This window comes from Convolutriloba macropyga, chromosome 10 (genome assembly GCF_964194025.1).
Source record: "Convolutriloba macropyga chromosome 10, txConMacr16.3, whole genome shotgun sequence".
Lineage (NCBI taxonomy): Eukaryota > Metazoa > Xenacoelomorpha > Acoela > Convolutidae > Convolutriloba > Convolutriloba macropyga.
This window is the reverse complement of record NC_134477.1, coordinates 14,136,767-14,149,687: the sequence shown is the minus strand read 5'-3', so window position 1 is coordinate 14,149,687 and position 12,921 is coordinate 14,136,767. Positions and strand designations below refer to the sequence as shown.

Here is a 12,921-nt window from a genome sequence, read left to right as displayed (position 1 = left end):
TATTGAAAATTCAAGGTATCAGTTTTGTTATTAATACAATAATTTTCAAAATGGTGGCTGTTCGTTCTCATTGGTACAAATAGGATTTGAAATTTCCTATTTGTCCATTAAAGGGTAATTTCTTGTGCTAATCGAGCCAAAATTTGGTTGAAGCGTTTTAAAAAACGAGTTGTTTAAAAACAAGGCATTTTGTTCTACTTTTAAAAGCTTTTGAAGATCAAAATTTTGTCACTCCACTAAGCTTTTGTTTCCTTTTTTTAACAGCTTAATTTATTTTCTTGTTCTGTCTAAATTTTTTGCGACTAGTAAACGTTTTAAAACTTTCGGATGCTTCCCTGCGTCTTAAATCTTCCTTAAGCTAACTTTTGAGAAAAAATTGCGCTGAAATAATGCAATATTTAATGAGAAGATCAATGGAGTCGTCAAAGTTTGCCGAAACTAACAAAAACTTATTCCCCAGATAATTTGCGTATTTATGCAGTTTACAATTTGTGCTGTAAGAGTTTGACAAAAACTTCCACTGAAAAAGGATGAGAGAGTGCAACTGACCTGAAAATATCAGCTCTTACGTTTAAAGAAATTCGGTTTCTTACTTTATTGAAGGAACCATTTGCTTTAGCCATTTAACTCAAAACAGAGTTTAGCTGATTTTCAAAGGTTGGGTTTAAATCAATTTATACTTCTAGATAACCACAACCATGAGCTGGTTTGATAACTGCACCTTCAAAAGTAAATTCTGGATCATAATTATTAAGCTTTGTAAAGAATAAAATCTCTGTTTTATCGGCCTTTAATGTGAGTCGATTCTTTGTCAGAATTTGTCTGTTTGTTTTGACATTTTTTTAAATTTTTAATGGAATATTTTCGTCACTTTCGTATTTGAATGTGACACTAGCCAGGCCGACTAGAAAAGATTTCTGAAATCAAAACGCTTTCTTCTGTATGGTCATTATTTTAAAAGCTGTTGTTTATGAAACCTTGCTACTTCTCATACAAAATCAAATTTTTGGAACTTTAGTTGACATGATTGGCATGTACGTTCGGCATGATTAGCTGTACCGTTACTCTATTGTGAATATGTCAGTTTTTATCTCGTTTGATTTGATCAAATTGTAGCCTGTGTGAGAAAAAAACTCGATTCAATTGAACAGGACGTCATTTCGTCTCAAAAGGAGCTTAAAGCATACATTTATCGTGTAAGATCTGTAAATTCGATAAAAAATTTCTTGTGTTGTCTGATTGAGTTGACCATAATGTAAGACCATGATCATATAAGGCCATAATCTGTATTACTGAAAATTAATCCTAATACCTGTCAATTTTTTTTACAAAAACGTAAAATTTCGTTTGATAAAATTCTCCATTCATCACAGAAATAACATGCTGGTATTAAAGACAAAAAGAATTTGATACAGAAACTTTTAATTGTTGGCACCTACAATCATATTTTTTGACACTTTCACGCCGATTGCGATTTTTAAAAATAAAATACAAACATTTAAATCCAAATTTCTCAATTTGTCTGATTGTTTATCTGAACCACATTTATTTCACAAAGCCTCCTGCTGCCAACCTAACACAATTCACTTTAGCACACAATGTATTGACAATATTGATCAACACAAATATTGACAAATTTTATCCGCTCTTTGGAGTTTTATTAAATCGCTGGACTCTCAATTTTTATCAAAAATAATTTTTGGCCACATCACGAAAAACTGCCTGTTGGATTCCAGCCCATGCGTTATGTTGTCATTTGTTCATCTTTTCCATTGATTTTTTGGTTGTTTGTTGATCCCTTTTCTGTATGGTTGATGTGTTGTTTGTGTTGTTTACCTTCGTCTGTATTCCATCCATTTCTTGGACATTTTTCCACACTCGATGGGGCAGCTCTTGCACACGTCGTCGAGGATCTCATCCAGAGCATCCTGGAATATCTCCTCATAAAGAGTTCGGCCAACCGCGGACTTCTTGTATTCCTGAAACATACACTTTTTTAAAGTCATATCATATCCGTTTTACGAGATGTTTGGGGGGGGGGGTCAGCAGGCACAGCTACTGCGAAACGGGACCTGTACTGGATTCGAACCAGCATCTCGAATCCAGTACTTATTCAGCGTATACTTGGATAGAGAAATGACTTCTATGAATCCTTTTGGGACAGGACAGAATAAATGGGTTATGAGAGATACCCAAGTTCGAGATCTTAAAAGCAGTTTATGTATTGGTTAGCTAACCAGCTAACCATGTGTACTAACCATTGCCCATTACAGCAACTATTCCTAAGCTCTCGAAATTATGTATCTCTTATAACCCGTTCCTTCTTGTTCTTCAAGGCTTCATCTCTCTAGCCAAGTGTGCTTTGAACCAGTAGAGGTTCTTGTCAAGCTATGTCAAACTTATCTAGTGAGAACCTTGCCTTTAGGTTGTTCTCTCTAAACATTCTACCTGATGGGATTTAAGAAACCATTATAGAGTATTTTGTCACGGCATTTAGTACCTACAGTTAGGAAGCGTTCTTTAGTGAGATGAGCGAAAAAAATCAAGAGTCCTGCAAGAGAATCTGTTATACTGACTGGGCTTAACCTCTAGGACCTGGGCCACTCGTTTGTTCTTTCTTGATCCTCAAGTCCTTATTTTTTTAGCCAAATTGCACTCAACAATTAGAGCATCTTGTCAACTATGTCAAGGTTACCTTATGCGCAATTTACATTACGTTGTTCTCTCTCAGCTTTCTAACACACTATCTGTTTAACATCTTTCCAGTTACAGAAAATTTAGAAATTCAAATAATTCAAGATACAGAAAACAAAAAAGCAAATTTGAATCATTCCAGATGCAGAAAATGAAAAACTGGAATTTCATATTGTTCCAGAAACAAAAAATCTCCCATTACGGATCATTCCACACATATTGGACTTTAAAAGCCATCATGATCCTAATGGTTTGTACAGTCCAATAAAAAGTTCATACGGTTTATACTTTATACGGTTTTTTATGCACTTTGATAGAACATATTGTTAAAGTTGACAACAAAGCGAGATATCCCAACGCGAAAAATATTACTCAATTGTTAAAAGTTTTTGGCGTAAATTGAGTAATAACAGTAGCAATTGCATCTTATGTTAAAAGTTTTTTGAAATTTTCTTGTTTTTTGCATTGTTCCCCAAATAACACCGTCAGCTATGAAAAAAGTATGAAGCTCTTCTTGGTGTTTTCTATAAAACCACGAAAACAATTTGATTGCTATATGAAGTCGAGCAAGCATGGAACAGAAGCGAAAAAATTGTCTCTGCTATTCATTGAGAGGGAATTTACTTTTTTCTACACTGCAGTTATATTATCTATATAACAATGTGCATTTAAAATTAGTTAGTTTTTTCAAAAAAAAACGTTAGTATTGCTAGTATCCAGGTTTCCTCCGAGCCCATGCAAATAAAAAAAAATCCCGCACTCTAAAAATTACCAGGAAGCAAGAACCAAATACTGCTTTTTTGTCTTTTTAATATTAATGTTAATGTTTTCAATGTTAGTAATTTAAAGATTCTGGGATAAACAAAATTTACTGACATTATTTGAATAATAATTAAAAATACTTTTGAAGCTGATGTATTGGAAATACATCATATTTTCAAACTATTATTATACATCTAGTATTGGTTTTGACATTTGGTTCCGAACATTTCTCCGTGTTTTTTTAGGACATTTTGGCGACCGTACCCAAAAAAAATAAATATCCCTTTCAGGGCGCTAAAAAAATTTACGTTGATTATATTTGATTTACTATTTGATTATAAAATTTGCTCTAAAGCCGCGCTATATGTTAAAAAATGAAACCGCAACCGGATACTTATTTTTATCCGACATTTATATATTTATGATTGTTTCAATTTTGTGCGCCAGTACTATTGGTCTCATTTTTTTCCAGCCATTGATTAAAAATATTGAATTTAGTTACAAACACTGTTTATTTTGTTACTAACGTGATAATTATTTGAATTTGATACACAAAAGTTTGGTTTGTAAGCTCCAGTTACGCTGGCAGTAAACGCTTGTACTGTAGCTAGATTTTCAGTGATTTTTGAGGATGGCAATGAATAGGATTTAATGAAGGTTTCTGAATAGGCATCATTTTTCAAAATTATATTTCGTGTTAACTTCACTAAATAAACGGATACAACTGTGAGCCCGAAGATGAAAATGATTACATATACGAAAAAGGTGGCATATGCACACAAAAATTTCCATACAAAATTTGTCATAAAAACTGCCATGAAGGAGGCATGAGTTAAAAGATCTTGCCATTCTAATTAAAGCAGACTATAAATATGTCACGGTAATTTTCTATTTAAATATTATACGGTTTCAATAATAATTACTTCCAGCGCTATCGTGATTTTTGTTGTAAATGAAACTATCAGTTAGTTTTGCAAGCTGCAGATAATTGTACGTCTCAGTGTCTCTTTACATTGTCTTCAAAACGTTTCATTTTTTTCAAAAATTTGAGATCCCTCTTTTGAAAAAAAAGTGTTACAGAGGCTCTCTTTAAACTGTTGGTTATCATTGAATACCTGGACACTTATCATTGAAGTATTATCTTAGTATAGTTTTCTCTACGTTAAAAATTTATTTAAAAAATTGTCATTGAACAACAATTATTAGCAAAAATGAAAGTTGGCGGAAGTAACTTGTAATTAATAATTCATTAATGTACTAAAATACGAATTTTTTAATAGCAACAGCTCGCATTTCTCAGTGATCCATCATATAAAAGGCAGTGAAAGTTAAGTTTTTTTAAAATGATTTAGGTATTTATTAGGGGAAATGGTTTTAGAATTGAAGCTCATTGCGAATTGATCTAGTGAGATTTCTTGGCGAACAAATGGAAATGTTAGAACAGATGTGATGATACACGTCACTGCATGGACCCAATATTTCAAATGAACTTTAAAAGAAACTTGCAATTTGAAGTGCGCCCTTTATGTTTGAGAAACAGTTCATACTATTACAACATTTGCAAGCTCTGAGACATCAAGTTTCTTGTCCAGATTGAAACCAAAAGCTAGTTCACAAAACAAAGTTAATTATAGTACCAGTTAACTTACATATTATTTCAGTAACATTACTTTCTCACGTAACATTAATTTTTCACGTTCTCTCAAAGCAATATTATATTGACTTCAGAAATGTTTGTTTCTATTTTATTTTTGTTGTTTATTAGCTCTGTCGCTACGGAAAACCTGAGCCTCGGTTAGTTTTCCATTACAAAAAGTGTTTTGCATCTTTACTCAATTTGACCAGTGATTAGGGATTATTTTGACTGGTTTTTTGAAGTTTTACACAGTAACATATTTAATTGAACTAAATTGATAATTTATTTTACAAGTTCTTTCAATAAGGTGAAATGATAGTTTTGAATGAGTGCAATTTTGATTGTAATTACGTATATTCGGATGATTATTACGATTGGAGATTCTAACCGTGAAATCCACTTAACGAAAAAATAATAAAAAACGTCACGTTATTGTGGATATTTGTGTCTTTTTCTTGATCAATGTTCTCAAAATGAAAATTCGAAAAAATTTCTTGAAAATTTTTTACTGGCTAGTTTTTTTGTTTAAGTTCAGTAGATGTATAGAAAATGAAAAAAACCGTCACCTACAAACTTTATGCTATGGGAGCAATTGGTAAAGAAGACAGAAAACAAAAAATCAATATCAATCAGTGACTTAATAACAAAATTTTAAGTCTAAGCCGAATTCTGACTCAGTTTAACAATATTTTATATACTGTTTGGTATTTTTTAAAAAAAAATTCACCCTGATTGACCGCGGATATCTGTTTTTTCATCAAATTTTGAAGGCTTTTCTTTAATCTTACAGCTTTTTAATTCTCCCGGGAAACTTTTCCGGACTAAATTTTTGTTTGAGCCATCTAACCGTATTGCCATTGTTGACTAATTGTTCGCACTTCTTCACGCCTCGCCGAAATGAAATAAAGAATAAGCGCTTAAATATATCAAATAAAAAAAGAATAAACTTTTTCTGCTGATGCAGATAAACAGGCTTCCTGAAAGCGTCATTTGCATAACATGTTATTCGTATCAATCGCGCATTGCTTTTCAAGTGTTTTTGATTAATAAAAACTATAAACAAAATTTCAGGTTTGTTAAACTCATAAGGAATACAATGTCTTGAGGCGTATAAAATTTAATAATGAAGGTCCCTTCTGCCAAATCACACAGTGAAACAGCGTTAGGCCATAGCTGCCCGTCTCTGCTTTTTATTTCCAACAAAATATGAATTGATCTCCCGCAATTAAGTAAAACGTTGTATTGTTTTTGTCGCAATCTTTTTTTTGATATTTAGTTTTGAACTTGAAATCTTTATAATTTTTAATTCCAAATCCTGAAGTACTTTCATGAGATTTCCTAGAATCGAGAAAACATAATATACCCTTAACATACTACATCTTCTCGAGTCTAAAAAATCTCATGAAAGTACCTTAGGATTTGAGTATAAAAACTATACAGACTTCAAGTTAGAAACTTAATATCAGAACAAAGGCTATGAAAAAAAACAACACAGCGTGGAGTTAATTGCGCGGAGATCAACTCATATTTTGTTGGAAATAAAAAGCAAAGAAGGGCAGCTATGGCCTAATGCTCTTTTGTTGTGTGATTATTCAGCAGAAGAATCCTTGATTATTGAATTTTATATGCTGCAGGACCTTGCTTTACTTCTGAACTTTACGAACTAAAAATTTTCTTTATAGTTTTTTTGATTAAAAATTCACTTGAAAAATAATGCGCAAATGATATAAATAGCATGTGATTTATATGATGCTTTCACGGAGCCAGTTCATCTGCATCAACAGAAAAAAAGTAATTTGCTCTTTAATTGATTTTACTCAAGCACTTATTCGTTGTTTCATTTCGGTGAGGCCTTGAGAAATGTAAACAATCAGTCAACCGTGGCAAAGCAATTTATTTGGTTAGCTCGAACAAAATTTTACTCTTAAAATTTTTCTCGGCAGAGTTGAAAGATTAAATAAAACCCTTCAAAATTTAATAAGAAAACAGACATCCGAGAAAATTCTTCTGATATCCTTTATTCTGATATTAAGTTTCTAACCTGAAATCTGTGTAAATTTTTAATACTCAAATCTTAAAGTATTTTCAAGAGATTTCCTAGCTTTGAGAGAAAATAATCAATTAAGGGGCAAGCCATTGAGTCAGAGATTCTGAAATCTTATTAAAAAAAGTTCAATCGAAATTATTTTTCTCCTAGTATAATTTTGAAGCTGTCAATAGCTATTGTTTACCGCGCCACGCGATATTTCTTAAAGAAATGTTTCGCTTACTTTTGCGCATGAAAAATGGGTATTTTGTATGTTCTCACCAAAAAACTGACATTTTGAACAAAAAAGGAACAAGAAAAGTAAAAGTACTATGTCAATATGATGGCTAAAATTTTTTAAAAATTGAACAACTTTTTTGGGGCAAAACAATCAATTATATTAGTTGTGAACATTGTTTTTCTAATCCACATTTTTGCACGTTTGACATTATTTAAGCCCTCATGCCTCGCACGAACATGATAAATTAACCCTTGTGAACTTGTTAGAATAAAAACATTCGGGCATAGATTGCTACAATTGGATATTTTGGGATGATAAACGTGAGATATGAATTTGTAGTGCTCAAAATAGATTTTTTCCCGCTATTCACGAATCCTTATCCCTTCTGATCAACTATGGCCAATTGAATTTGATATATTTTGATTGTGATATATAAATTCTAACTTTTTGTTTGCTGGGAAAAAGGAAACACGTCCAAATTTTTGCAAGATTCTTAAGATATTTTTAAACTTTTTGCAAGATTCTTAAGATATTTTTAAACTTTTTGCAAGATTCTTAAGATATTTTTAAACTTTTTCAAGATTCTTAAGATATTTTTAAACTTTTTGCAAGATTCTTAAGATATTTTTAAACTTTTTGCAAGATTCTTAAGATATTTTAAAACTTTTTGCAAGATTCTTAAGATATTTTTAAGACAGAGCCAACGTCTCAATGCGTAATTAAATTATTGTGCAATAATGTGACTAGTGAGTCTGGGGGTGCAAATAATATGCACCCACAAAGGTGGGGGGGGGCAAAAAAAAGATCCGATTCTTAACACTAACTAAGGTGATAACGTAAAATATTTTTTTGTTATTTTAGCGCGTCTAATTGAGAGCCAAAATGGAGGAAGCAACAATCCCTTTTCAGTGTCAACTTCTAAGTTTCTGGAAAAGTGTATCGAGTATTGTGAGATCAAATCAACAACTCCGACTCAAGTCGAAGAGTGTATTAATGCATTATGCATTAGAGAAAACTAAAAACATTTTCCTTGTCCTTCGCAATTTAATTTAAATTTTGTTATTTTTATTTTTTGAGTTGATTACACATGTAGCTATTCCTCTAGGAGTTCTAGGAAATGAAACCCAAGCAAAATATTATATAAAAGCCCAAACAAAATTATTTGGGTCTTTCCCATTATAGCCCCCCCCCCCCCCCACAAAATTATACCCCCCATTATGTTATGTTCACCATGATTGAGGGGGAAGGGGCTATAGTTTATCTGACCACTAAGGTGGGGGGGGGGGCTATAATGGGAAAAACCCAATTATTTGACCCCAGTCTGATTCTAACAAAAAAAACACTCATGTTTACATTGAACTTCATTCGTGATAATTTGTTCGGCTGTGACAGTTTCAGATCAACACCCACGGGTCGGTAAAGCACGACCAAAACACGTGACAAATAACCAAATGTGCGCTTTTAGCAGTCAAGGGGGCTATTTCAGTGGGGATTTTTTCCTTGGTGTTTTTTTTTCAAAAATTGGGTGGGCTTTTTTTCCGCGCATTTTCTTCCTAAAACGATTCTACGGATCTTGTACAATTCTTGAGTATATTTCATCAAGCAACAGTTATGACATATCAAAAATTTCTCAAGATTTCAGCGCATTAATTCACATAATTTCTCGCATAATGATCTTTGTTTACAATTTGCACAAAATGATGTCATAAATGATTTTAAAAGCCATTTTCAGACACTTTCAAGCAAATTTCGTGGAGCATTTAAAGAGTAGATTAATGGATCTTAAGATTAAAGTTAAATTTCCACTTAGCCAATGAATTCACTTACAATGTTCATTAGATGCGCACTTAATTTGGTGTGCTTGATGAAGAGGTACAATAAGTATGGCTACTTGATAGTCAAAGTCTACTCAATTTCTGTTCACTCAGAGAAAAAAATTTAATCTGCAAATTAAGGATATTTTTCAACGACTATTGCTAGCCCCTCTTTTCAAAGAAATTCCTGACGCAAATTTTGAAATCAGAGAACTTTTATCAAATTTTGGGCTGTTGAATTTCTACATACTGAACATGAATTGACTAAAAGGAGCGGAAGTAGATTGACTGATCAGTGTTAATCAGCGCTGAAACAGCAACTTTTTATCACGTGGTGGATATGTAGAATCACCAATTTGTCCAAAAGTTTTTTTAAGTTTAGTTAATTGAGCAAAATCTAAACCACAGCACCTAATAAATCGCTTCTACACAAATATCTAACGGAAATGAAACTTATTACCAAGAAAAGCGTGTTTGTCATCCTTATACCCTATTCGAAAAAATTTTTATTTATTTTATATGAATGGTTATGACTGTTAATATGTTTGAGTAGAAATGAAACAGATATAATTGCTTCCCAATTTCACAGAGGCTTGGAAAATTTATCCAAGACCAATCCATTTTGCATACCTTAACATCATCAAACATGCAGGAATAGTCGATCATTGTTGGACCCCATATTGTCGTACGGATTTATTCTACACCCCCCTCCCCCCCCCCCATCAATGCCTTTTATGACCCCCCCCCCCCCCCCTCCCCAAATGCCATGAAACTATATGAAAACTAGAATGCTGAGCATATTGCATATTGAGGAGGTTTATTTAGGTTTATCACCACTAATCTGAGGGGGGCTCTCTTTTAATGTGGAACTATCAATCACAAAATATACAAAATACTGAAACTTACCATCCACTTTTTGACCTCTGCATTTGAGAAGCACAATAGGACACCTGAAACAAAAAAACATGAGAGATTGCAAGATGAAGTCCCTGTAAAGATCTTGTAAATGTTTTTAAACATCTTATAAGTCTTATAAAAGGAAGTGTTATCTTGTAAGTTCCTTGCAATGCAATGCGCTTCGGTATGATTTCATTTTCTGCGTTTCAAGTGCTTTTTACCTTCGTTTATAGCTTAATGCATAAATTTCACAAAAAAGTTACGGGTGTTTTGTTTTCAAAATTTTAATGTTTTTCTGCAATCTTCGATCAATTGCACAAGCCGAAAAAATTTGGAGTTATCAAAAAACTTCGAATTAGCAATGCATATTTTAATAAATTTTGATGAACTCTTTCTAACAAAAATTATTATCTCAAACATCCGCTTGTTATTGTTTTATATGCAATTTGGAGATACGCACGTTTTTGAACACTTTAAATTTTCTTCTAACCTCCACAAATAGTACAGAATTTTTGAAATATCTTTCAATCTATTGAAAACCTAAAAAAAGTTATTAGTGGGGTTTTTAGTGGTTGAACCTGTCGAAAAACGTTCATTTTTTAATAAACTGAACAGTTTTGAGGAAACTGTGCAGTTCTCCTATGTTATGAGACGGAAACGAAAATTCAAGAAAGAAGAACGTTCATGAGATTTTGTATCAGGATTTTTTGAAAAATCTTCAAAATCCTCTTTTTCAGATAAATAAAAGTCTAAATCGATGAAAACCCTATTTTGATTTGAAGTATTCAATACTGAAAAGTTCTTAACAGTTTGAAAAAGAGTTGGTAACTATCTACAGATAGTATATAACTACACAATTAAATATAAGGGAGATGTATATATCAGATTGTCTGAGAGCAGTCTTCCTCATTATAGACACAGTATGGTATTCTTGGTGGTAGACGTGAGAGGGAAGGCAGAGAGTTATATGACAACTACAAATGACAATAGGGTTGAAGGACTCTGTCTTGAAAGTGATGAACAAAAACGTTTTGACATTTGTTTTTTAAAAAATACTGGTTAATTTTGATATCAAAGAAAAATTGAACAAAATTGAGAAGATATGGCAAACAATTTTCTATAGTTTCCTCTATAACTCCATTTGTTATTCAATTTTCTTTTTTTCATTCTTAAGCTCCAGAAGCAGTCAGATAAACTTATGTTAGCTATTAATGCTAAGCTTCTGCTATAAAAATGCTTTTGAACTTTGCACTGCAAATGCAAACCTGAAATGATTCTGTAAACACTCATGTACATATTTTAAAATGCCGAAAGTCTGCAGCGCCGGAATTTAAAATGCCAGTAGTTGCTACTTAGCCAGAAGTTGACTTCTGTTGATTTTTGTCATCTTAAAACGTGCGGGTTTCGTGTTCTAAGCATGGTTACGTGACGCTGCAGAAGTCACTTCAAATTTCTGTTGTAATATTTTGAACCACTTCGCGGTACTCGATAAACGCCAGAAGTTCTCAGTGACTTCAAGTAGAGTCACGTAATCTATACTGATTGATTTTGCCCCAGTGGAATTAAAATGCGGAATTCAGTCTACGCCTGTTGCAGCGTGAATTCCGCAGAATTGAATTTTCTCAATTTTGTGGAACTGCATTAGCTTAAAACGGAATCCGGTTACCAAATCCAGTAACACAATTCCACATTTTAATAAATAAATTACACATTATTAGAATCAACTTTTTGTGCTACTAAATTCTACGTTTTTCAGCTAAATATACACTCAATGAACCCTAATTAAATTTGACGCTAAGACTGTTTAATAAATTTGAGCTGAAATTTTGTGAAGTTATTATTTATTTCAAAATTTTAAGCTGAGTGATTCTTCAGCATTTTTTTTAGTTCGATAAGAAAAAATGCGTTACGTGCAAAAACGGAATTCAAGCTAAGAAGTTTGTTAAAATGGATGCCGCAACTTTTAAATTTTTCCCTTCAAAAGAGTACGATTAGGTTTTTGATTGAAACCTAATTCCACAGTAAAAGTATTTTTCATGTATTAACATAGCAAAACGTAATTAAGTTACATTCTCGGTCAAGTTTAAGAAAAGTAATTCAAGTCTGCCTGTGCAGTGTAATGAAAATGATTGCTATCTTTCACTTCGCTGAGATAAAGTTTTTTTATTGTAAGGCGGCCAGCTTATTTCTTATACTACAGGTAGAAAGGGCGTCGTAGGGTAGAAATAATAATAAAATGTTTCTGAAAAACTACAGATTTGTGACATTGTCCAGTTGAATTTGAAGTTCTAAGACAAAATGGTATGTATGAGTATTAGTTTAAATCGTTTCACAAAAGTCTTTTGGGCCAATTCGTTTGTCAAATAAGAAATGTTTGAAATATTTAAAAAAGACAAATTGTTCTCATAACAATATGTTGGTTGTTTTTTTTTCTTTTTTTTTTGCTTAAAGTGATAATCGCAACAAACCGAAGAGAAAATTTTATTTTTCTGCTTGCTAATTCATTCGATAAATAATCGATCTCCACTTTTTTTCGAGCAATCAGTGCTTTTATTCCGAAATGGTTAATAATTAAATTTTCATCATTTTAGAAAAAGCATTTGTAACAATGGGAACAAACTCTTCTTTATAAATTTATCAGCCTCAAACAAACGGCTTTGAAATATAGAAAAATCAGCTCTTAAAAGTTTTACAGTTTTTGCTAAACGATGCTTTTTGCGTCAACATACTATCATCGATCAACATACGATACAACGTAAGATTTTCCAGAGAAATTGCCCAACGATGCAAAAATTTATTCATGAATATGTTTATATTAGAGCTTCTCAAATAACACCATGTCTAACGATTG

General features: G+C 32.3%; 1 long non-coding RNA gene across 1 annotated transcript; it reads left to right on the top strand.

Moving 5' to 3' along the window:
• The first annotated feature begins 4,783 nt into the window (after positions 1-4,783).
• On the top strand, positions 4,784-8,427 carry LOC142348364 (uncharacterized). The gene is made up of 2 exons (XR_012760723.1): positions 4,784-5,250; positions 8,221-8,427. It is a non-coding gene; the product is annotated as an uncharacterized LOC142348364 (long non-coding RNA).
• The last annotated feature ends 4,494 nt before the right edge of the window (positions 8,428-12,921 follow it).